General features: G+C 38.6%; 1 protein-coding gene across 3 annotated transcripts in view; it reads left to right on the top strand.

Annotated features, from left to right (window-relative positions):
- Window positions 1-24,021, top strand: part of LOC120766984 (sex determination protein fruitless) — a 432,626-nt gene that overhangs the window by 119,206 nt on the left and 289,399 nt on the right. Inside the window, exon 1 of one of the 3 annotated variants that reach the window (XM_040092788.1) lies at window positions 1,801-1,912. The exons of the other annotated variants lie outside the window; for them this stretch is intronic. The gene's annotated coding sequence lies outside the window, so the exon portion shown is untranslated. Of the gene's footprint in view, window positions 1-1,800; window positions 1,913-24,021 lie in introns of those variants that run through there. 3 annotated transcript variants of the gene reach the window in all.

Below are 24,021 nucleotides of genomic sequence, written 5' to 3'. Positions count from 1 at the left end.
CTTATACTATATTCACATATTTTTATTGCCAAAAATAATTATCGTGAACGTTGATATTGCCAATTTTGCAGAGGTCCGCAAAAAAAGGCCTCTTGCGGTGAGCACGATATCTCTGGGCTGGATCATCTAAAATGCAAAAACCAAATAAAGTTCATTAATATAATAAATAATCTAGTGATTGATCGAAGGAATTAGCAAAAAATGGCGGCTACTCAAAGCAAAAGCTTCGATTTTCGACCAAAATTCCGGTTTTAATTGTTTATAAAAATAAGAAATTTTCATCGTTTCTGAGAAATCTTGCTCACCGACTTTGAAAACACCGTTTCGAGAAAAAGCACTTTACATGTAGTGGGCGCGCCTTCACTAATGTGTCTATAACTTCGAAAATATTTGTCGGATCCACTTGAAATTTTGCGTGTGTATACTCAGATATATATGTATATATATATATTAAGATATATATATATATAAAAGAAAATCGAATTTTTGAAAATCGTAACTGTATATAACCCCTTAAATTGAGGTGAGCGATTGCCGAAAAATGTCCAGAATTCACTAGGAAATCATTTTCTATTATGGCAATATTCGGCTTCATGTTGCAAGACCGGTTAAATCGGTATATATTTGGAAAACAACGGCGGCCACTTCTGTTCTACCATTTTTCCGGTCGACGCAGAACCCCTCACTGGAATACAGTTCACATCAGATCCACTTAGTACTTTTTAAATGGAATCCGAAAATGGACAGAAAGTTAGTTTCAGAGAGTCAATACTTTAAATAATACTGTTCTTAGCTTTTTTTGGAATAAACTTTCAAATTTTAAAGAAAAACAGCATTAGAATATATGTACATATGTACATAGTTATAAGCCCATTATATTCCAACCAAATTCGAATATTATAATATTAAATTTCGTAAAAAGAATGATTAACTCTTTAGATTCTACTAACTACTAATGTCTCATTAGTCGATATCAATATGAATATATGATTGAGAAACGTGGATTTTCGCTTATTTTAACAGATTTACTAGATATCTAATTCATCATGCGCCGTGTGTGTGATATGTATGTATGTATGTACATAGCTGTTTTCCTCGACATTCATTTATTCAACATATTATACCACCCTCAACGAGCACGATATGCTTGAGCGCCTACAAATCGTGCCGAAGCATTAAATTAACGGTAACTATCAGCTGCTCGGCACAGCTGATGAGAGCAACCTGTTAATGCGGCACGTGTCAGTTCAGCTGTCACTTGAGCAGCAAGTGTTTATTAAGTATGCAAGTATGAGTGTGCCGTTATTGCGGCGAATTCGAGCAATGTTGTTCTTATCAGCTTCGCTTTCGTTTGTCCACCAGCAACAATAACAAATTGGAAATAACAAACGCCAAAGTCACTGCAACAACAAACCATATTTGTTGCGTTCGCTTTTCGCCAAAAGCAACCAACTAATTTGAAGAAGTATCCCTCGTTTGTAGGCACGTCGGTGTATGTCGTTGTTGCCAATAGCAACACATTGTCAAAGTTTCACTCAGGCGTTCCACATTTTTCGCAAAGAAAACAAGAAACAGCGATAAGAAGTGAAAACAAAAATCGCTCGAACAAAAATGACCCTTGCGAATGCTATTTTGAGGCAGTTCGTGCAAAACCAGCCAAGTGCTGAACGCCCAAACTCAACTTGATGCTAAATAACTGTTTTTATTTGTTATGAAATCACATTTGTTGCTCTGCTAATGGGCTAATTGATATCCTCGTGTTTGGCTGCCGGGGAATTGGTGTGCAATAAAGGATAATAAAAACAGTTAACTGTGCACAAAGTGTTTGCAAAGTGATTTGTGTGGCAGCTTACATATTCGGCTATGCTCGTGCCGCTGCTTGCCGGCAGTTGAAGGAGACGGCGCAGCGCAGGTGAGTGGCGAAGGGAATAATAGTTGGTATTATATATTAAAATATGTGAAGATGTGTGCGAAAAAGTGACAGTGCGGTGTCTTCACACTTTCACAAGCATTCAATGGCTTCTGAGGATATGATAATAATGTCTTTTTTTGTTTAAAAGTATTACGCTGTAACTTATATCAACCAATATCAACCAATATCCACTAGTAAACAAAACTTTACAAATGATTCGCAATCATTCAAGAGCTATGAAATGGTTGGCTAATATCGTGCGAATCCGCCCAGAAGCTCTTTAAAAATGTATCCAGGTCAGCATTTTGTAATTACAACAAGCTTTTATAATTATAATAGTAATATAATATACAGTATTCATTATACTTATGTAACTTTGTTATAGTCCATTAATCTGGTGCGCTATTAGTTGCTTTCCGTTTTTCCAACAAGCTTCGGCTTTTAGTATTTGCCTGGCTGAAAATATCTATTTATTTTCTTCTAAGCACTAACAGCTACCGTATACCTTCAATATCGGATATATTTATGAATTCCTCACCAGATGAAGTCACTGAGTTTCATTCATCATTAGTTGTTGATGCACAGCTAATCGTATGAACTCTTCAATAACCAATGAAAATAGCCCGAAGCTTGTTATAAAATGTTCCGGTTCCCACTCCTTTCGTATCTTAATCTATTTCTAGATTTCCTTGAGAGTATTAGGCGGCTTCTAACAGGTGATTCAAAAAACCCCAACCTACCATAGTAAAATATATTTTTTGTCAAAACTCTTTTTTTTAATCAAAAGGGTGATACATTGATTCGGTCTTCCAACTTTTCGATACCATTTTTGTAGTACGATTTCTGCTTTGCTTCAAAATAGGCTTTAGTTTCGGCGATCACCTCTTCATTTGACGAACATTTCATCCCAGCTAGCATTCCTTTGAGAACTGAGAACAGGAAATAGTCACTGGGGGCCAGATCTGGAGAATACGGAAGCAATTCGAATACCAATTCTGGAATTTTTGCCATCGTTGTCTCTGACTTGAGCAACGGTGCATTGTCTTGGTGAAACATCACTATCTTTTACTTCAATTGCGAACGTTTTTCGGCGATATCGTTCTTCAAACGGTCCAATAACGCTTTGTAATAATCCCTGTCGATTTATCCATTTTTTTCACAGTTACAAATGTCGTTTCACTCAAAATGCTATAATCTATAAATTAATGGTCCGACAGTTGTCAAGTTTATATTCGCGCCTTTTAAAAGTTAGGGCTAACCAAAAATCTTATGGATTTAATTCTAGTAGCGCCATCTATGTGCCAGATTGGGGACTTTAGTTGAACTCTTAAGAGTTAAATGGCAAAAGTGACTTCGAATCTATACTACAAATGCATGGTACTTACTGCTTATTGAACGGTAAGTTTTACCCCACTGACCTATTTTTAGGGGTTTCTTATTAGTTTTCAAAAGCAGTTATGGTGTCAAATATTCTTAAAATTTAGTATTATCAAACTAATTCCCAATATTTAACATTAAGTTCGGGACTCTATGTCAGGTGAAACAACCATTCCTAAGTAGTTTGCTAGGTTCTGTAGATATGATCCGAAGCCGGTGAAAATCAGCGCGGTAGAAATATCCTAGCGATTTTCCCCTCTTCACAAATCTTAAGAGAATGCATGCCGCTAAGAAATTTAGCGACAATGAAGCGGTATTCGCTCAGACCGAGGCCTGTTTTAAAGCAACACACCAATTGTGACGCAAAAATTTTATAGAAAAGTTCGAATATATATTTCAACCGCGTTTCGTCCTTGATTATACATATGTTTATCAATCTCTAATTCAAACTAAATTCAGCATGGCTTGACATGACATGTCGCTTTTGTTTCCGGTCACATTAGAAAGGTTGCACCCGCTGATGAGAGTTTGTCTGCAAGCGAACTTAGTTGGGTAGTTAAGGGGGTATTCTGGTCTAGAAGCATGAATTTCAGGTAATTTTTAAAGTGTCGTAAAAAAAGGCAATTAATATTTTTAGTGTCCATTTTTTTTATTAGTTTTTTGTTAATTTTAGAAGAGTACAGAAAAAAGCTAAAAAACGTAAAAAGTATCAAAAATTATGAGCTGACGAAGTGGGGGGTCTCTAAAAATTTCCACCTGACCATACCCATGATTTCAACCCTCCTAGTTATCTGAAACCAAACAAAAAAGATTATTAATCTAGAATAATGTCGCAATGGCCGGAACTACGGAAAAGTGGGAAAAAATTTTTTTCACAAAATGGCGACTGCTGAAAAGAAAAAAATTTTTTGGATTACTTTTTCTGACTATTTCGAATTCTTTAAAAATAATGAAAATAAAAATTTGGGGATGGGGCTAGTTCCAACCATAGAGAAGCCTATAAAGAAGACTCTATAAAAATTTCAAGTAAATCGGTCCAGTAAAACCTGAGAAATCGTGGGTATCGTTCCGAAAAAGTCAGCTTTGAGAAAAACGCGTTTAAAGTTTCGCGTAAAGTCTTTTGTTCGATTAGTTCCAGCCGAACCAGTTTGGATGCCGTGTCAGAAAAATGCCTATATCTCCGAAAATAATTTGAATTTTGAAAAATACTCTTGTACACATATTCTTGAATAATTAAACTTTGAAAATATAAAAAAAAAACGATTTCTTTTTAATTTCTAAACCAGAATACCCCCTTAATGAAAAAAGAAACATATAGTAATATATACATATCGTCACCTAAAATGCAAAACAACGTATCATCAACAAAATCGAGATTGAGTGTTTTATTGGTAACGATACACTACATCATAATGTATTACATATGGTATATTTAGCACAAAATTTTCAGCTGCCGTTGTCAGATATATGTAACCAATATATAACAATTTTAGTGGTTTCTATTATATCGTTTTTCCTTCGCCTGTGAATTTATGAAAAGTGATTTCACGTCATTTTGCATTTTAGTTGACTATACTTAGGGATTCAAAGCATTACTAAACCTTACTGGCTTTTTCGAGTTAACTCAAATTTCGCCAAAACCATATACATATATATGTACATATGTACTTTCTCATAAGCATGGCTTGGAGCCAGAGCTGTGTAACTTTACAGCATTGCCAAGTGACATATCAAATTACTACTTGAAACTTGAAACAATACGGCGCAGCAACAACAATAAGTCAGTACACAAAACTGAACAACCACAACAACATAATTAACGTTTAAATCGACAGCTGGCAAGCGCCGGCTATTAATGACGCTAATAATGTCAACTCGAGTTGTTTGCTCGGCCAGCTGTCACACACACACACCCCCTTGCAGCCACATACACACACGCATACATACATATGTATGTATACATATCTCTATTGTTTTCGCAACTGCAATTCGCGCTTATCGCCCGAGCGCTGCATTGTCCCCCGGTAACGGCAGGCCCAACAGCGCGCTTACAAAACTATTCGAGCATTTAACCGTTGGTCCAGTTGTCAAATGGCGCGATCGAATTGCCTTCAGCTGGAAGCGATGCCGGCAAATAAGCGCGAAAACCCGAGCATGTTAGAGTGCGTGTGTGTGTGTGCTTCGGCGCATATTTTAACGCCTGCATTCCAAGCCAGTCCGCACAGTGCCATTGTCCGTCCGCGCAGGCTTTTCGTTCGCTCCAGCTCCAAATTGGCCGCCACTTATGTTGTTCCGTTTGTCAGCGCAAATTGCCACACCCTGCTGCAGCTCGTGCCCGCTATTAGAGTATGCGTTGCTTTGCTTTCTGCGTCCCCTTCGTCTCCGGCTGCTTCTTTTGCGCCTCTGTGGGCCACCATTGCCCTGCAGTCCCAAGAATGAAGCGATTACAATTACAATGGCGACCTCAAACACTATGTCACTTTGGTGTTGGCGTTGTTGTTGTTGTCATTTGTGCACTGGTTTGCTACTGCATCCAATACTTAGCGTGTCCTACCGTTGCGCCTCGAAGCTACCGTTTCAATTGGAATTAGAAGAGCACTTTTCTCAATTACATATTTGAATAAAATTATCTAGCGTAATAGCTCTGCACACATGCTTACACACACACACACACACACATACATATACATATGTATAGTATGTGGCAAATTCTTTTCTTTTCTCTGATTGCTGCCACTTGCCACCGCGTTGCAGGCGATAAGTTAGAATTTGCGTGGAAGTGACCTGAGAGTGGCAGGAGAGGAAGAAAATTAGTTTACTCGCCCCTTTAGTCATTTGTATTCGCAATTACCGCACATATATACATATGTATGTACAGGGTGGTTTATAGGGTTTTTTTTATTTAAAAAAGATAAGAGTTTAACTTCCGTTGCAATGAGTCTATAACGAACTTCGCAAACATAGAAGATTCCGATTATTCAGTTTGTACGACAGCTATACTATATGTTATAGTGGTCCGATTTCGGCTTAGGTAAAGGAGCAGCGTGTTGGAGAGAAAGGACGTATGCAAAATATCAGAGGGATGTCGCAAAAACTAAGGGACTACTTCGCTTACATACACACAGACAGGCAAACGGACATGTCTCGTACATTTCCTTCTGGGTGTTACAAACTTCGTGGCGAATTTAATATATGCTGCTCAGAATATAAAAGTAGCAAGAGTCAATGCTTTTTCAGTTTGTCACAGCTTTATTACAGAAGCCCAGCATGTTTTGCAGAATAATTGCGGTTAAGAGACTGTCTCGAGTAGCTTTACAGTACGGAAACCTGTAAGTCAGTTTTTCAAGATCACGGAGATAATCTTATAATCACTAACGTCTTGAAACCACGGACCTTAGGGAAACACCTCAGGTCTTAGAACACTAGCAAAATAGTTTAACCTGCAAAGTTACTCTCGGGTAGTGTTGATGGTGGACCGACCAAAAGGCTTCTACTTTAAAGCAAGAGAGAACTTCGTAACTTTACAGAAGTCATCACATGCCATCTATCTCATAGACTCCATCTTAAAAATATTGGAACAGTGGATTTGGCGGCATGCATAGCATGGGCGGAGGACGATCACACGTGAAACATTATCTTTCGAATGCCCAGGCTTCAGCCGGTTCAGAACGGGATATTTTCCACGACTCTCTATGATTCAGCTTAAAATTCATTGACATACCAAACAAATATCTGAAAACTTCCATAAAATTAACAGTAATGGTCTTGTGGCACGTTCCAGCTCTGAGTTGACCTATGGACAGCGCAGAAATGACTTCAAAAAGGTTTAGTTAAATTGTCACTCAATAGATTGATTCTTACTGAAATCAAAGATCGTTCAAAGTCTTATTTCACCTACAAAGCGCTGATTGGTATTGTATTTCTATCGACATTTCAGGGAAAATGCCAAGTAATTCATTCTTCGAGATCTGGACCATATCATATCTTGTGGACCATATCATATCTTTACATGATCTACAAGCAGGTTTTATAGGACCGTTGAACCCGTTGAATAATTTCAATCCCCATATATTAAATATAAATATTCTCGTTCTTTCTATTTCAACGACACAGAGTTGTCGAAATAATTCCGCAAACAATCCGACAAGCTTTGGATGAGTCCACAGTTATTCGCAAAGATACATGACACTTAGACTAGAGAACATTTGTGCCCTATATTATTATACGATTGAAAAGAAACCATTTTATGGAACACCCTGTTTCTATGCAGTAAGTCCACATAGCATTCCAATACTCACTTAAGCCTGGCGTGGCGATTTTCAAATTGCTTTGTATCTGCTACCACTGCAACGTCTTTACCGGCGTATGAGCGTATGGTAGACGCTAAAATCACTCCTGTCACTCGTCGGCATCAAGTCCTCACTATATTCCCGCCGATTTGTGTCGAGCGAGTAAATAGTGGAAATTTAGTGCATTTCAAATGCAAAATAAGGAATGCGAAAAGCGGAAAACAACGGTGCGTTGCTGCTGTTACAACGCCCGCCCAGCTCGGCTAACTGCTCCATTGCCTGCCACATGCAACACACTGTCAATCAAGTGGCGGCGGTTTACTTCCTAGCGCATAAAATTGTTGTAGTGACAGTTACAGTTGCACTCGTGGAAAATTATAGCGATCAAGTTGGGGGAATTCATTCGTCATCAGTTGAAATGTACACCGCAATTGTTGTGCTCCTAGCATTCAGTGGGTTGTATTAGGAGAAACACTGGCACATTTTTATTAATTGAAGAGAATTAAAATATTGACAGCTGTTTTAAAGAACTTTAGTAAAGTAAAATCACAATATGTGTGTAGTCATTCAACGGCGATCTCCTCCCGGCTCTCCAAAAAGGTCTGGTGCCACCGAAACACACCACTTTTTAGTAAAGCAATATCCGGGTAAGCCTGCTTGATCATTTCAAACGTCTCTGTCGCAGATTTGCCGAGTTTCACACAGAATTTAATCGCGTACTTCTACTCTAACGAATGCTGCATTTTCGGCTTGCACCACTCACAGAAAAACGTCGCGCAAAAATGTTTGTACTCGGAGAAAACTGACCAACCGCTCTTTCGTTAGCTAGGAACGCCCTCTTCCGAATACAGTCGGTGGGTGCACGCTCCGAAATACAGTTGCGGCGGTAGAAAATCAGTCCTATTACTTTCCGGCCAAACCTTGTATATATGTACATATATTATTGCTTGGACTCCGATCCTCATGTTGACGTTTTGCAACTGGAAGGTGCAAGAGTATGAAATGTTCGATTTTTTTACTTTCAGTAATCAAGTATTTTCAGAAAGATGGGTAATTAATCAAGATTTCCTATTTTATATTTATTATATGGATTGTTTTAGCTACAATGCTCACCTTGTCCTTACCAGCTTGGGGCCCTGCCAGTAACAATCTTTGTGGAGGAAGTTTTTCTCACAGCTTTCAAAAAATTCAATTTAAAAACTTAAAAAACCTATTATTTGACAAAATGCCAAACACTTGTTGCTAAATGCATAGAACGAAAAGACGTCTAAATTAGAATCTGTTTTAGATGGCATTAGAAATAGTTATATTTCATTTATAAGCGTACAATCTTTCATATTATGTTCTGTCTAAGAACATATGCAACCCACTGTGGTATATCAACGTCAACACAGTTTCCAATCATTCGACATCCAGATGTGTTGGCTTTCCGATGTGTCTAAGTCTCTGCGTGGCTGCGAACAGCAATTGCATATTCTATGCATGTAAAACCAGATGCCAGCCTGATAATCAACGTATTATCTCACCGTTTTACCCTCGATTTCCTGTTCGCAATAAGTACGCACACCTATGTCTTGGACTTCTTTTTCTTGTTCTTGCTTTGTGATCTCTATGCTAAAGCTTTCGATACAGCCTCACCGCTATATTAGCCGCGGTACTAGTTTTACCTCGAAACGCAAGAGAAAAAGTCGTTGCAAATAGAGCAACACGAAATGTGCAAGTGGGCGCATTGCGGCGCGAAAAATTGCCGCTGTTAGAGCAACAATAAAAACATTAAGTGCGATGTAAGCACACAAAGGCATTCGCAGCCACAGGTGGCGCTGCCACTCCAGTAGCGGAGATTCCGTTTTAAAATTATAATTAAATTTCGCCCCAAAATCCAGTTTGCCATCTCCACACGCCAGCGTTTAGCCAGCACATCAGCTGTGCTTAGAGATACATATTTATGTGAGTATGTATGTATGTACACAGCGCTCACTTACATCGTTGCATAGATATGTATGTGTGTACGTATTCAGTAAATTGGCAACACTTTGTACTCGGTATCAGCTGTTGTCCGGTTGAAGTGAGAAATCTAATTTTCGCATTAGCTGCAACATCAGTTAACTAAGTAGGTTTTGCTAGGAAGTCATAATCTAATTCATATAAGGAATTTTAACCTCTGGAGCGTAATAGGAAATTAAATAATATAGATCCACTGGGACTACTTTAAATTTATTTCTTTTCGAAACCACTGTTTTCTTACGTACATTGGATCTACAGATTTTGCATTGAAAATCTTATGATGTAGAAGATTTCTTTGGATTAAGAAAATACTTCTTGGGACTTGACAGTTAAACAATTCCCCTCAGTTTAAGTATCAACCTCAATAGATCTTACAAAAAACATGAAATGTTTTCAGCTTCATCAGTACATCTTAGGCTATTCGAACAGGTCGGATAGGTAGAAAACATTTAATAACAAGTAAGGAAAGGCTAAGTACGGATGAACCGTTTCAAACCACTTTCGACACACATATACATATACTATTATTTGGGAAGGATTCTCTCCAAATTTCAATTATATATCTCACACATTGACCGATATTTTTGGTAGAAAGTCGCCCATAAGCACTGGGACTACATATTCAGTACGTAGGTGCTTGAACAGCTTTGGTTCGGTTTAGGCAAATTTTAGTCAGAAGGTGGCAGACCTCAGAGGTACTATTCGTGCAAAGTTTTATTCGGTTATATCAATTGATTTTTAATTTTTATAGTGGAAAATGAAAGAATTAAATAAAATTTAAAATTGTGCTTTGGAAGTAGACGTGGTTGTAGCGCGATTTCGTGTTTTATCACACTGTAACATACAAATGTCAGTATAACATCGTATACCAAAGATAGTAGATACCGGTCCAATAGGTCCTGAGATATGGGTTTTCGCAGAAATATGAGCGGTGCTACGCCCATCGTCCATTTTTCGCCCCAGCTCCTTTAAAGCCCTCTCATACCATCATGGATGTAAAATGTATTGTATCTGACGCATTTAGTTCTACTTTTGTAGGACTTAAAGTGGTGATCTAGTAGCTGATGTTCAGAGCATACTCAAGTTATGAAGGGAACTTTTATCCAGCCTGCTGAACGGCACTGAAAGTGTATCATCTGGAGATGGCGAACCCGATTTTCCATATGAATGGCGATGGAAAAGTTGTTCCTTTGCACGACTATAATGATGTTCGAATAGTAATTATCCGCCTGAAGAACAACAAATCGGCTGGATTACCGGCCGAGCTATTCAAATACGGCGGCGCAGAACTTACAAGGTGCACGTATCAGACTCTTTGCAAGATGTGGTCGGATGAAAGCATGCCCGACCATTGGAACTTAAGTGTGATCTGCCCAAACCACAAAAAAGGGACTCCACAATCTGCGCCAATTATCGTCACACAATTCTCCTTCTTGGAGCTCAACAGTGCGGATTTAGGCCTGGGAAATCAACACCTGGTAAAGGAACTGCCTCTAAGCCGCTATTTCTGAACTTGGTATCTCCGCAAAGCTTTTACTGCTGTGTAAGTTGACGCTGAGAAACACCAAAAGCTCCGTCAGGGCCAAGAAGGACCTCTCCGAGTCGTTCGATACCAAGTGAGGTGTCTGACAATAAGACGCCCTATCGTGTGACTTCTTTAAGCCATTGCTGGAGAAAATAATACGACTGAAGAGCTATTGAGAGAATGAATAATCTTCTATAAGAGTTTACAGCTTTCTACAGACTTGACAAGCGAAACAAATGGGTATGGTAATGAACGAGGTCAAGACGAAATATTTCCTGTCATCAAACAGTCATCGTATTCGCGACTCGCCACTCTTGCCAATCAAAACTTTGAAGTCGTATATAATTTCGTCTATCTTGGAACCAGCATCAACACAATTTCAGCCCCGAAATCCAACGAAGAATAACTCTTGGTAACAGATGCTACTTTGAACTGAGTAGGCAATTGAGAAGTAAAGTAATCTCTCAACGAATAACGACTAAACTTTATAAGTCTCTCTTTAATCTTATCGTGCTATGGTGTGGAGGTTTCGACAATGACAATATCTGTTGAGTCGGCATAGATAGTATTCGAGAGAAAGGTTTTGCCGAAGATCTATGGGCTTTTGTGGATTGGCAACGGCGAATACCGTAGTCAATGAAACGATGAGCTGTAGGAGATATACGGCAACCTAACATAGTTCAGCGAATGAAGACGCTGCGGCTGTGCTGGCCTGGTCATGTTGTCCGAATGGAAGAGAACACTCCAGCATAGAAAGTTTTCGAATCAGTATGCGCCGGTGGTAGCAGAGGAAGAAGAAAACCTACACTCCGTTGGGGAGATCAGGTAGAGAAGGACCTGGCTGCACTTGGTATCCCGGATTTGCGCCAAATTGCGAAAAGAAAGAACGACTGGTTTGCTTTAAAAAAGCTTTATTCGACTTGAAGGTTATTTGTATCAACAAACGTAGCTAGAGAGACTAGCGAAGCGTTTTTCATTGGATGCTAACCATTGGCAGGATACGGTTTCAGATTTAGTGATACGTATATATATTTGCTTGCTGCAATGAATGCACCTGTAAAAGGTAAGACAACACGGTTAATGTTTTTATTTTTTGTTGTAAATATGCACACGCTTGGACTTATCAACAGCGCCACAATAATTTGCCTTACACTTGAGCATTGAGGAAGCACTTAGCATTAACGAAATGTCTACTCGCTTTTGAAAGGACGCAGACATTTGCCAACTAATGTCATCGTTGCTCATTTCTCGATGCGCCAAAGTTCAGGCATGTGGAATATCTGGAGTGTAATAATCCCACAGCTTATGAAGTTAATTTTTCATCTCAATGATTTTTCCAACAGCTACCGAAATAATCGTATTGCAGCCACAATGGCCGGACAGCTGTGCCACGGCGACAGCAGGCAACAGCGGCAGCAACATCAATAACAGCAAATGGCCAAATGCGTGTTGGTAAGCGGGACTTTTTTAAAAGATGCACCTGCAGCAAGCGCAAAACGCACACAAACGAAGAGCGGTTGATGGCGAGCAACGGCGCTTTCTGCAGCTGCAGCTGCTGTGATTGCCTTTCGCAATAAATCTCAATTGAAATGGCGCCCAGCCTCGGCAACTTAACAACGGTTTTTTCTGCTTTCTTTCCTTGCCGGTTACTTTTTCGTTAGCTATCAGTTTGTAGCGCATTTGCTGCTCCGGCGGCATCTGCCTACATACTTGCCATATACGAGTGGTTACATGTGCATGGGTGTGTGTGTGTGTGTGAACAACGCCTTTGTAAGCGGCATAGTTCGTACTCGCATTTGCGATAGTGTGCTTGTGTACCTGTGTGTATGCGTTTGTGTGTCGGCATCACTTGCGCTACTTTTCTGCTACTTAAATGCTTTCGGCCGCGTCCGTTGCGGCCTTCTTCTGCCAGCGCGTCGGGCAGCCAAGCAGTCGGCTGGCGGACCAACTCCGGCAACGAACCATTCAATAACCGTTCAACCATTCAACTGTTCAACTATTGCCGTTCGATTCCGTTTATTTGTCGCTGGTTTTGCTTGCATCTTGTAGCAACAACAACATAATACAATAAACCAACAACAACAACAAAAAAACAACAGTAATAAGCCACTACCACATTGGCTGCGATTATTATCCGAACGCAATTTATGCTGCCTGCGCCACCATTGTGGCAAGTGGGGCTCTTGTGGCAAGTGGCAAGTGGCACAGGCTGTATGAGCGCGTGTTGCATTATTGATAAGGCCAAAGTCAGCGTGCAACAGCAACATGTATACATGCATTTATAGTAGAAGCCATGCCACATTTAACAACAACAACAATATGCAACTGCCAATGTCCATGCCACCGATGACATGATGAAATGCAGCATCACTTGCGATCTGTTGCCAACTGTCAAAACCAGTTGAACACGCGCCAAAGCGTTCACTTTACAACATTCGCCGCCGTTTGCTAAACAAACATGAACATTCACACATACACACATACCCACACATGTGCGAGCTTATGATCGCAGCAATCACGATCGCCACGAACTGCCAAGATGATTTTGGCAACAGCTTGCTGTCATAGCCGTCGATCTGCATCGACAGACAGACAGACAGACAGCAGAATGCGCAAGCAGCGACCCGACATTAGCTGTCCCCCCCTCCCCACTTCGCACCTGGCAACGTCTTCGTCATCGGCCTCATCATGGGATTAGTCACCGTTTGTGTGTAGAATTGGCCGAAAATTATTGAAATAAAAAAGCGTCGAGGCAAAACTTGATCTACCGTTGCGCTGCGGCGGCATTCGTCCGTGAAAAATGAGCGTGAAGATTAACATACGGCCTAGAACGCATTTGAAATTTGAAATGCGCTGTGCCAGGCTGGGCAGGATCGTGTACTTTCCACAACAAGATTGGCTGAAAATTTGTGATTGGCTGAGGAACTCAATTTTAGCAATGCAAATTAGAGAGGCGCAGAAAGGTCATTGACCCTTGCTGTGTCTTAAAAATTATATTATTGTTAAGCAATGTTTGAAGATCTCTTCGAAACTATTGACATTTCCAATTTCAATTCCAACTAAACTTTACTGTTTAAAAAAGGGAAAATAATCCTCAGCAAGAAATAAGCTTAGATTTTTTCAGCGTCTTTTGATTTAGCGTTTTGAACTCTACACACACCGACGTCTCAGATGGTCCATCCGTTAAGTCCGATTTTCAACGACTCATTTGAACATTTCTATAGGTAACTGGCGAATGACAAGCGTGATGTTTTGCTCCAAGTGCCTGAATCTAAGCGAGAGTGTCCGCATAGACTTCAGACTTTACATATCCCCACAGGAAAAGGTCTTACGGTGTGATTTCAAATAATCTTGGTGGCCAATCGACCGAGTCAAAGCGTGAAATCATCTGCTTACATAAGTTTTCTCTCAATCAATCCATTGATTGACACGATGTGTGGGAAGCGGCAGCGTCTTGTTGAAACCAAATGTCGGCGAGATCATGAGCTTCAATTTCAGGCATCAAATAGTCGGTTATCGTAGCACGATAACGATCAACATTGACGGTTACCTTCTCACTAGCATCATTTTTCAAAAAATCACATTAAACCGTTGTTTTTTCTTGATGAAATGTCAGCTCTGGAATCTCTTCAAGATGCTCTTCGTCCCAAATTCGGCAAGTTTGTTTGTATACATACAAATAGCCTGAACAGATCGCTGAATAAAATTTGGCTCGAAAACGTCAGATCTTCTCGGAACATTTCAAGAGAGGTTTCAATCTTTTTTTTTATGTTGGCTATATGCTTGGTGATAAGATTTAGAGCAATATCTTATAAACTGAGGGACTAGTTTGTATATATACAGACAAATGGACGAATATAGTTAATCGACTCTGCACAGTACGCGGATCAGTTATATATACTTATGTATACTTTATAGAGTCTCTGACGTTTTTGTCTGTGTTTTGCAAATATTATGGCAAAGTTGGCATACCTTGTCCACGCTAGAAACACCAAAGGTTATTATAGTATAATCTTTGAAAAACATTCAGTTATATTTTCATGGAGAAATATCAAAAATACGGCAACTCCTGCAGTTGCTCTATAGCGTCTAAAAAAAAAACAGGTTTGCGCTGCCCTCATAACTTGATTCTTCATTATCTAAAGTTCATAATAGATGACAATTTTTACTGGTAATAAGAATGTTTCGAAATTACAATTTTTCATTTTTAGCATCCGCCAAATCTTGGAAAATACGTGTAAAAAGAAGATCGACACACACCACCTCTTCGACGATTTCAAAGCTGCCTTTGACAGCACGAAAAATAGCTGCCTTTTTGCCGCTATGTTGAATTTGGTATCCCCGCAAAACCAGCACGGTTGTGTAAACTGACATTGACCAATAATAAAAGCTCAGTAAGGATCGGGAAGGAACTCTCCAAGCCTTCTTCACTTTGCTCCTGGATAACATAATTCGAGCTGCAGATCTGAATAGAGAAGGTACAATATTATAATAAATAACTCTTGCCAACAGGTGCTACTTCGAACTGAGTAGACAATTGAGAAGTAAAGTCCTCTCTCGACGAACAAAAACTAAACTCTATAAATCACCCACTATTCCCGTCCTGCTATATGGTGCAGAGGCATGAACTATAACAACATCAGATGAGTCGACGTTACGAGTTTTCGGGCCAAAGGTTCTGCGGAAGATTTATGGTCTGCTGCGCAATGGTAACGGCGAAAAGCGCAGCTGATGGAAAGATCAGCTGTAAGAGATATACGACAATATTAGCATAGTTCGGCGAATTAAGAGGCAGCGGCTACGCTGGCTAGGTCATGTGGTCCAAATGGATGAAAACACACCAGCTCTGTTAGTATTCGACGCAGTACCCGACGGGAAAGCTGAGGAAGAGGAAGACCTCGACTTCGTTGGCGCCAAACCGCTTAAGCAGAGTCTGCGCCTATAAATAAGAAGAAGAAGTGGCGCATTCTCAATCCGGGTCCGTGAGAGTAAAGAATATAATAACTGCTATGGCAGGGACTCATGTGTTAAAACAAATATATATGAATATTCACTCTCTATCTTGGCACCAAAAAAACACCTAAGCAAATTACAACAATAAGTAACAACAACAACTCAAAGTGTTTAAGTAAAATGTTTGTGCTTTTTTGTACAATAACAATAAAATTAGTGAAATCAATATGCCGCAAAGTGGTCATAATCCATAAAAACGTTAATCCGATACCACAATAGCTACAATAACAACAAACAAACTAACGTGACAGGCAATAGGCAGCGCGCTCTAAAACGAGGTATGAGATACAATCAAAAGAGAAAATAAATTAGAATATTGAAAAAGCAGCAACAGCAATGATAATGGCAAACGAGTAGAAAAATGCGAAAACAGTAATAATAACAACAACAACAAAAAGCGGATTGGCTTGGCTGCAACAACAACTGACACAACAAAAGTGAGTTGAGCTTATGAAAACAGGTGGAAAAACGGTCGACACAACGGCAATAACAACAATAATAATAACAGCAATAACAACAATAATAATAACAGCAACCAACAAACAACAACAACAAGATCAATAGTAGCATTGGCACTGGCCTATTGTTCAATTGTTCAATTCTGTGGCAGTTAATTGTATCCATTGCAGTTACTACCGTTTGTTGTTGCCACTGTCATTCCTGTTGCCTTATTCTCTTATTTTCCACACGGCGAGTATGCAGTGAAAAATGGAAAAAATTAAATATATTTATTACCGATAAGCGTTGGAAGGCTACCTGGCAACCGCTACAACAAAGCAATTGCAACAATAACAACAAACGCATTGTGCTGAACTCAAATAAGTACCGCAATGTCGATCGGTACAAATGGACGCGCCAAGAGGCATGCATACACACTCATACTCGTATATATATACGTGCTACCATATCGGCCTAAACATATGCACATCTGGACATGGATGCATGTGTGTGCATGTGCGAACTGGAGTCCATGCATAAGCAAGAGATATTAAAGAGCAGGTTTTGCTCACCCGGTAGTGATACTTAATGTTGCAGCAAAAGACTGATCTAAGCATTAGCAGCACTGGTGGAAAATGGAAGCAATAGCAATATGTTAATGGTATTCCACAAGACCCATTGCCACACCAAAAAGCTCATCAAGTGCCGGCTGGAGATATACGATTCCGTCTCTCAGCCAGCTTCCATTGATTTGTGGCATATTCACTCTGGTCCGCTCTAGAGTTGATACATTTTTCCAGAATGACAGAGTTTTGTAGACCCAGCTTTCAATTTATCTAGCGGATTATCTTTATACTGAAGTTAACTCGAAGGTCCTCAGTTATATTCAGTTAAAAAACAAAACCCTTTCTGATAACTACAGGCTGGCCTAACTCCTTAGTATGGAGTTCAAGGTCGAGCGAAGCACATTTTTGCTTGCTAAATTAGTTTTAAAACTTTAGCTTTATATCTTAGGCAAGAGCATTTTGACATATTTTTGTTGGAATCGACCACCACGATTCTTTTTTTTTCGATTCCGCAGTATACTGAAATTGCCTTTACACTCTTTCAAAAGATACGCTCATATCTCCTCTCAGCTTCCATAAGAGACGCTACCGATCATCCGTATGTTGAATCCTCCTGATTTCACTAATAAAATTTGGTAAGTCACTATCACTCTGTACAAACCAGTTCAAACTCGAAGATAACTATTCCGAAGCGAATAGATCACACCACTTGGCTTAAGTCACCGTTATGGAAACTGTTATTGGCTATTGTGGCGCTTTGTGTTGCTTGATCAGCACTTATTGGCCACTTGTTGTGCTTGTGGCGGATTCCTTTTTGCTACTTTATTGGCCACCGAATAGCCTTGGTCAACTTCTACTTCGCCTTGTTTCGTGTACCACGTTCTTGTCGTTCGCATTGTGTGTGTTAATAAAATAATTATGGTTTCTGCCGCATTGTTGTCTTAATAGTTTATTGTGTTTTTATTGTTGCAGTGACAAAAGGAGCCAATTATTCGAAATATTTGTGTATAGCGCCTTTTGAGTGTTAACTCATTGCGGGAAAATTTTAAGGAATCCCAAGAGTGTATATAAATAAATTGCTTGTAAATATTAGTCATCTTCAACTTCATAAACATTTAATCGTTCATATCACCGACATAAATGGTGTGCTCTTTAATTGAGATATGCACACTTTATCGATATGCTGTCAGCGGCAATGAAATTAGTTTTCCAAAGAAAAATTACAGATATCTTTGTTGATACAGTTAGAGCACGGATGTCAGTTGGCAGAAAAAATATGTTAGCTTAACAGTTAAACGTACCGTCGAACATACATTCATTCATTAATATGGGCTTCGGAACTTGTATACAGTTTTTATCAAAGTTTTCGCCGATGACTGCAAGGCCCGTAGATAGACTTTTAGGACCGAGCTTACAAATCTGACCCAAATCTGATGGTCCAAAATTAGAACTGTATTGAAGCACAAAGCTGCGCGGATTTGGATTGAAAGAGAAAAACTCTTAGAAATAAGGACAATTCAGTTACAGTGTGATTCTGGATGGTTGGATTGGATTTCTCACTAAGGTATATTTTATATATGTATGTTTCAAGAAGTCAGCACATAATCAGCAACGACTAATTCACTTCAAAGTGTGTCAGATGTTTATAGGTTTGGTTGCGAGACAAAATATTGCTAACTGGATCAATTTTTATCGAAACATCCTTTAAGAAGTTATTAGGCGGAGGGTATATAAACTTCGTTCGGAACAATACCAGAACTTCACCAGGCATCTGTGAGACAACGAGCAGTTGCGCTAAGTTTTGTCGCTAAATATAATCATTTACCAAGTAAAGTCATGTGTTTTTATTCAGTAATTAGTCTTTCACCTTGACTTACAGGATTTATCCTCATTTGGCTTGAACAGTTTAAGAGATATGTACGTTAAACCTCTTAGAAGACGGAGCCATGCCCACTTAAAAAAAAAAATTTAGCCCACAGGTGTCCATAGTTACGCGTTCCTCGTTATTATAACACTTTATAAAGTTCTCCTTTAGCGGCGTTTTGTAAAGGTGGCAGTGCTCCGATTACGCCCATCTACGAACTTGTTCGTGTTCTTCCTTCTTTGCCAAAAAATACATATTCCAAGTTTCATTACTATATCACATTTCTTATTCAATTTACAACCGAAAATATTGGTAAATTTTTGAGAATCCTTTCCTGATAATAGTGTGCCAGTGTGTCAAAAATTCCTTGAATCGCGTCAAAAATTCCCTTCGCCCGCATATAACTAAGAAAACTATTTTCAAACTACTATTTATTCCTATTATGCTTCCACCTCTCTTTAATGATTTCCCTCAAAATAAATTTCACTTCTGTTCGCACCCAATTTCATTTCAGCCAACGAATTTCAGCAACATTTTCGCTTTACGCTGGCAATGTAAATCGGATCTAATTTAAGTGACTTAATGTCATTTACACATAACCATACACATAGCCATAACATCAAATGCTAAAACCGAATTTAACTCCACAAAAGCGGAATAAAACCTCAAATTCATGCGCATGCGCAGCTTAGTTATTACTAATGCGACTTGTTGTTGGGGCGTTTCTACAGTTGACTGGGTTCCTTAATCCTCTATCAGTCATACCGCCAAGTACATCAATAATCACATACACACTCGCTTGCGCAGAGATTAAGCTGACCCGCCTTCAGCTCGTATGGGCACACCCAGTTGTCAACTTTTTCATTGAATGAGAAATTGGTTTTTTTGCTGTTAAGGAACTCATTTACACTGGAGGGTTACATGCTGTCCGAATACCTATTTGTATGTGTGTAGTTAAATTTGGATATTGAAATGAATTAATTCGCCAGCAATGCTTAGCGAGTTGACCGAGTAAATTTATCATCGAAATATTAATAAAAAAAAAATATTTAATAAACAAAATTTATACATACTATATATTTGTACTTTACAAGAACTCAATTGTAGTCAACGAAAAAATTAAAAGACGACCATGAATAGCCGCGTAACTTGTCGAATGGTCGAAGGCTTTTTTCTGTTGCAGCAAGTTAAATCAAAAGGCGCCAATAAACCTGCAACGCTCAAGGAGCTCGAAGACAACACTCAGTGCACTTTATAAAAAATGAAATATTTTATTAGAATTTTTTATTGTTCCAAACATATAATATTCAAAAACATTCTAAAATTTTTTGGAAAACAAAGTTTTAAATTCGACCATTGCGATGCGATTTCCAGTGACTCTTCTGAAAAAAGATGCGCCCGCGTTGGCAGAATAACTCCAAATACGAAGAAAAAAACTGAAAATTTGATTTTTGGCAGACATTTTTACAAAACAAAATAAAAATTTCACTGAAACTTTCGCGACTTTTTTTTCAAATAGTTGTAATCGTAAAAAAATCCTCCAAATCCAACCCTTTAAGAATTGTATTGGACTTGTGTAAAATTTCATAAAGATCAGTTGAGTAGTTCTCGTGAAATCTTGCCAACCGACTTCAAAATTACAGTTGCGAGAAAAACGCCACACTTAGCCTAGCTAGCCTCGAGCGCACAAGTTCTCTAGGGTGTATCTCGGAAACTATTACTCGGAAAGTTTAGGACAATATTCTAGAGGTGTTGTAGAATTTAATAAGACAATAAAAAAATTCGATTTTTGAAACCTGTAAACTTATGTAACTCCATAAACAAAACAATTGTATGGTATTGGTTCTTTCTTTACGTCTATGGCTGTACAAGGTATATACTAATGGCATTTTGTGGGCATGGATATCTTCCGATTCCATCCATATGCAATGTCAATCTCTTCAGAGTACCAAGAAACTCGTGTACCAAGTTAATTACGATATCTCAATTTGTACTCAAGGCAACGCTTGCACGAACAGCCGGACAGGCAAAAACTCGGATTTAACTGGTCTCGACATCCTGATCAATTTGATATGCTTATGTACCATATATAGCTCCACATCTATCTTAGTTTTCGGTGTTACAAACAACCGTTAGGTGTACAAAATTATTATACTCTCTGTTGCAACATGTTGCGAGTTTATTAAAATATTTAAAGTTACCACTCCTTTTTGGTTTTAACACATAGTCACCTCCAACACATGTACGTGAGTGTGGTTGTATCAAAAAGATAACGGAAATAGTTTCGCAACATGACTTTATTCGCAAAATGCGTAAATTTTGTTGCTCCAATTATTTTTAGAAAATATGATTAGCAATTTAGCGCTTTCAGACAAAGTGTGCCAATAAATATCTATCAAACAAAGTTATTTAAAAACGAACATGAGACTAACTGCGACTTTATTAAATAGATACATTTACAAACATTAGGGTGGTTGGAAATTCAGTTTTTGTGCCCAATAAATTCTCGATTAAATCTGATGTACGATTTCTTCACGTTTACCTCAATAATAAAAAATATTTTTATAAATCTTTAATATTATTACTCGTCGCACGTCTTTCTGAAGTACATAAAGTGCATTCGGTGATTTTTATGATGAGTGAAATTATGCAAGAAAAACGTTGCATTAAATTTTATGTGCGAAAACAAAAGGACTTCGATGAATATTGTTTGTCGCGAGCCAGTGTTATGCAAAGAGGGTCGAGAACGCGTTGACGGCGAACCACGTTCAGCACGGCTATCAACATCAAATGATGATCAACACGTCAATAAAATAACGGAATGAGTGCTTGAAAATCGACGATTAAAACAGTCAAAGATCTTAAAGGCATCGTTGTAAAAATGGAAGGATGAGTGAAAACTATAATAACATTTATCGAAAAACAGCATCGCGTTACCGTCTGTGAAACAACACTTTCCGACTACCAGGATATCATGAATGGTATAATTACTAATTTTGAGGCTTGGATTTATGCTTACGACCCGGAAACAGAAGCTCAATCGACCGAATAGAGTGGCAAAGGTGGCCGAAGCCGAAAAAACCACGTCAAATCATGTCAAAAGCCAAGGTCATGTTGACAGTTTTCTTCGATTATCGAGATGTGGTGCACTCCAAATTCTTTTCGACCGGCCAATCTGTTCGCAAGAAATACTATTTGAATGTTATGCACCGTTTGCACGAAACTATTCGTAAAAAGAGGCCGGAATTATGGGCCGACAACTGTTGGTTTTTGCATCACGATAATGCACCGTCGCATACTGCATTGATTCTTAGCGAGCTTTTCGTCAAATTTTCAACTAATATCGTGTCGCATTCACCGTATTAAACTAACTTAGCTTCGTGTAACTTTTGGCTATTCAGCAAACTTAAACGACCGTTCCGGAGAAACCGTTTTAAGTCAATTAAAGCCATTAAACGTGAATAGCTAAGCGCGTTGAAGGAAATTACGTAAATTGAAATTGGCTTTAACAACTGTTTCGAGGATTCGAAAACTTGTTGGCACAAGGGTATTGAAACCAAGGAGGATTACTTCAAGGGAAACGACATAGATTTTGAAAAATAAATTAAGAGATTTAAAATTATGAAGAAACTCTTACTTCTTGTATAAAGTTGACGAGATTACTAAGTTATTTTTGAAAACAAGTTCAAAAACTTTTCGAAGATTAAAGTAGATCAATTTTAGAAGCAGAATCAATTGGAATTTAGTAAAATAATGATCACCCTAATGTACCCACATATACACATACTACTTACCGTTGCATTTCAACGTATGCGCATTTACACCGTTATACAAAAATCTATGTAATTCGAGTGCAAAAATTCACGCTCTGTCAATATGCGGATAAAATATGCATCATAACAGCAAAACTATTCAAATAGTCTGCAATGTTCATAGGAATGTAAGTGTGTATGCGCGGGTGTGCAAATATTACATTTAGTGACACGCTGTTGCATAGCAAACGGCAACAAATCAACATTGCAATCGTTGCAACAATGTGTTGCATTCATTGCATTTCGCAATTTCTAAGCGAATCATAACAAATTGTTGTAAAAAATGCAAAATCTAATTCCAGAGAACTACAAATGTTCTTTTAGAAAAATAGACACGCGAGCTTACACATGCAAACGCACCTGTTTGTGTGGAAAATGAAAGAACGAAGTGCTGATGTACCGCACTAAGGTGACAAAATGTTAAATATTTCTCGTTGGCATTTACACATATATATTTACTTTTACTTACAATTTATCAATAGTGTACATTAGGGTGTTTTTTTTTTTTGGAACTATTAATTTTTTTCAGTCCCGTCACGAAATTTCCTTGGAAATACCCTAAAAAAAGTTCCCTGAAAATTTTAGCCCTTAATATTAACATTACGAACTGGACCAAGGCCTGTAAAAATTTTCCAAAGAAAATACACTACAATCGTGAGTTTTTATCTTTAAATTCCTACAGATCGGAGGTATTTTATGGCATCGCTTTAACTTTAGACGCATATTTCTCAAAATTGTTCACTCTACAAAAGTGCCCAGTGCAACAAAGTGGTAACTCACACCAGTGAGGTAGTACGGGGCTCTAAACCCGATTTTCGTATTTTTTTTTTGTTATATATCGTAAATGACAGGAGCTATCTCGTAGAAAAAATGTACACGACAAATTTGTAGCAAATTTTATTTGCAATAAAAAAGGTTCGAGGTCAAAATCGCTATCATTAATACTTCTCGAGATATTCGGCTTTTTAAGAAGGGCTATATAGAAATTTTATAAATGGCATGTATTAAAACATCTCTGAAAATTGCATACAGTAGGAGGAAGCATCGAAAGCCGGAGTGCGGAACTTTAAACCGCTAACCTCCTCCTATGTCATACTTATCTCTCTCAAGGCACCACTAGGCTAAATATTACTTCATGAGAGAGAAGAGTACATTTAAAATTCCTCTATTGGACGAATTGACTGACGCCTAATCTGTTGTAAATGTTTCAGTCTTGTCCCA

Source organism: Bactrocera tryoni, chromosome 1 (assembly GCF_016617805.1).
Source record: "Bactrocera tryoni isolate S06 chromosome 1, CSIRO_BtryS06_freeze2, whole genome shotgun sequence".
In the NCBI taxonomy this organism is placed as follows: domain Eukaryota; kingdom Metazoa; phylum Arthropoda; class Insecta; order Diptera; family Tephritidae; genus Bactrocera; species Bactrocera tryoni.
The sequence above is the reverse complement of the archived record's forward strand: the minus strand, read 5'-3'. Positions and strand labels throughout refer to the sequence as shown.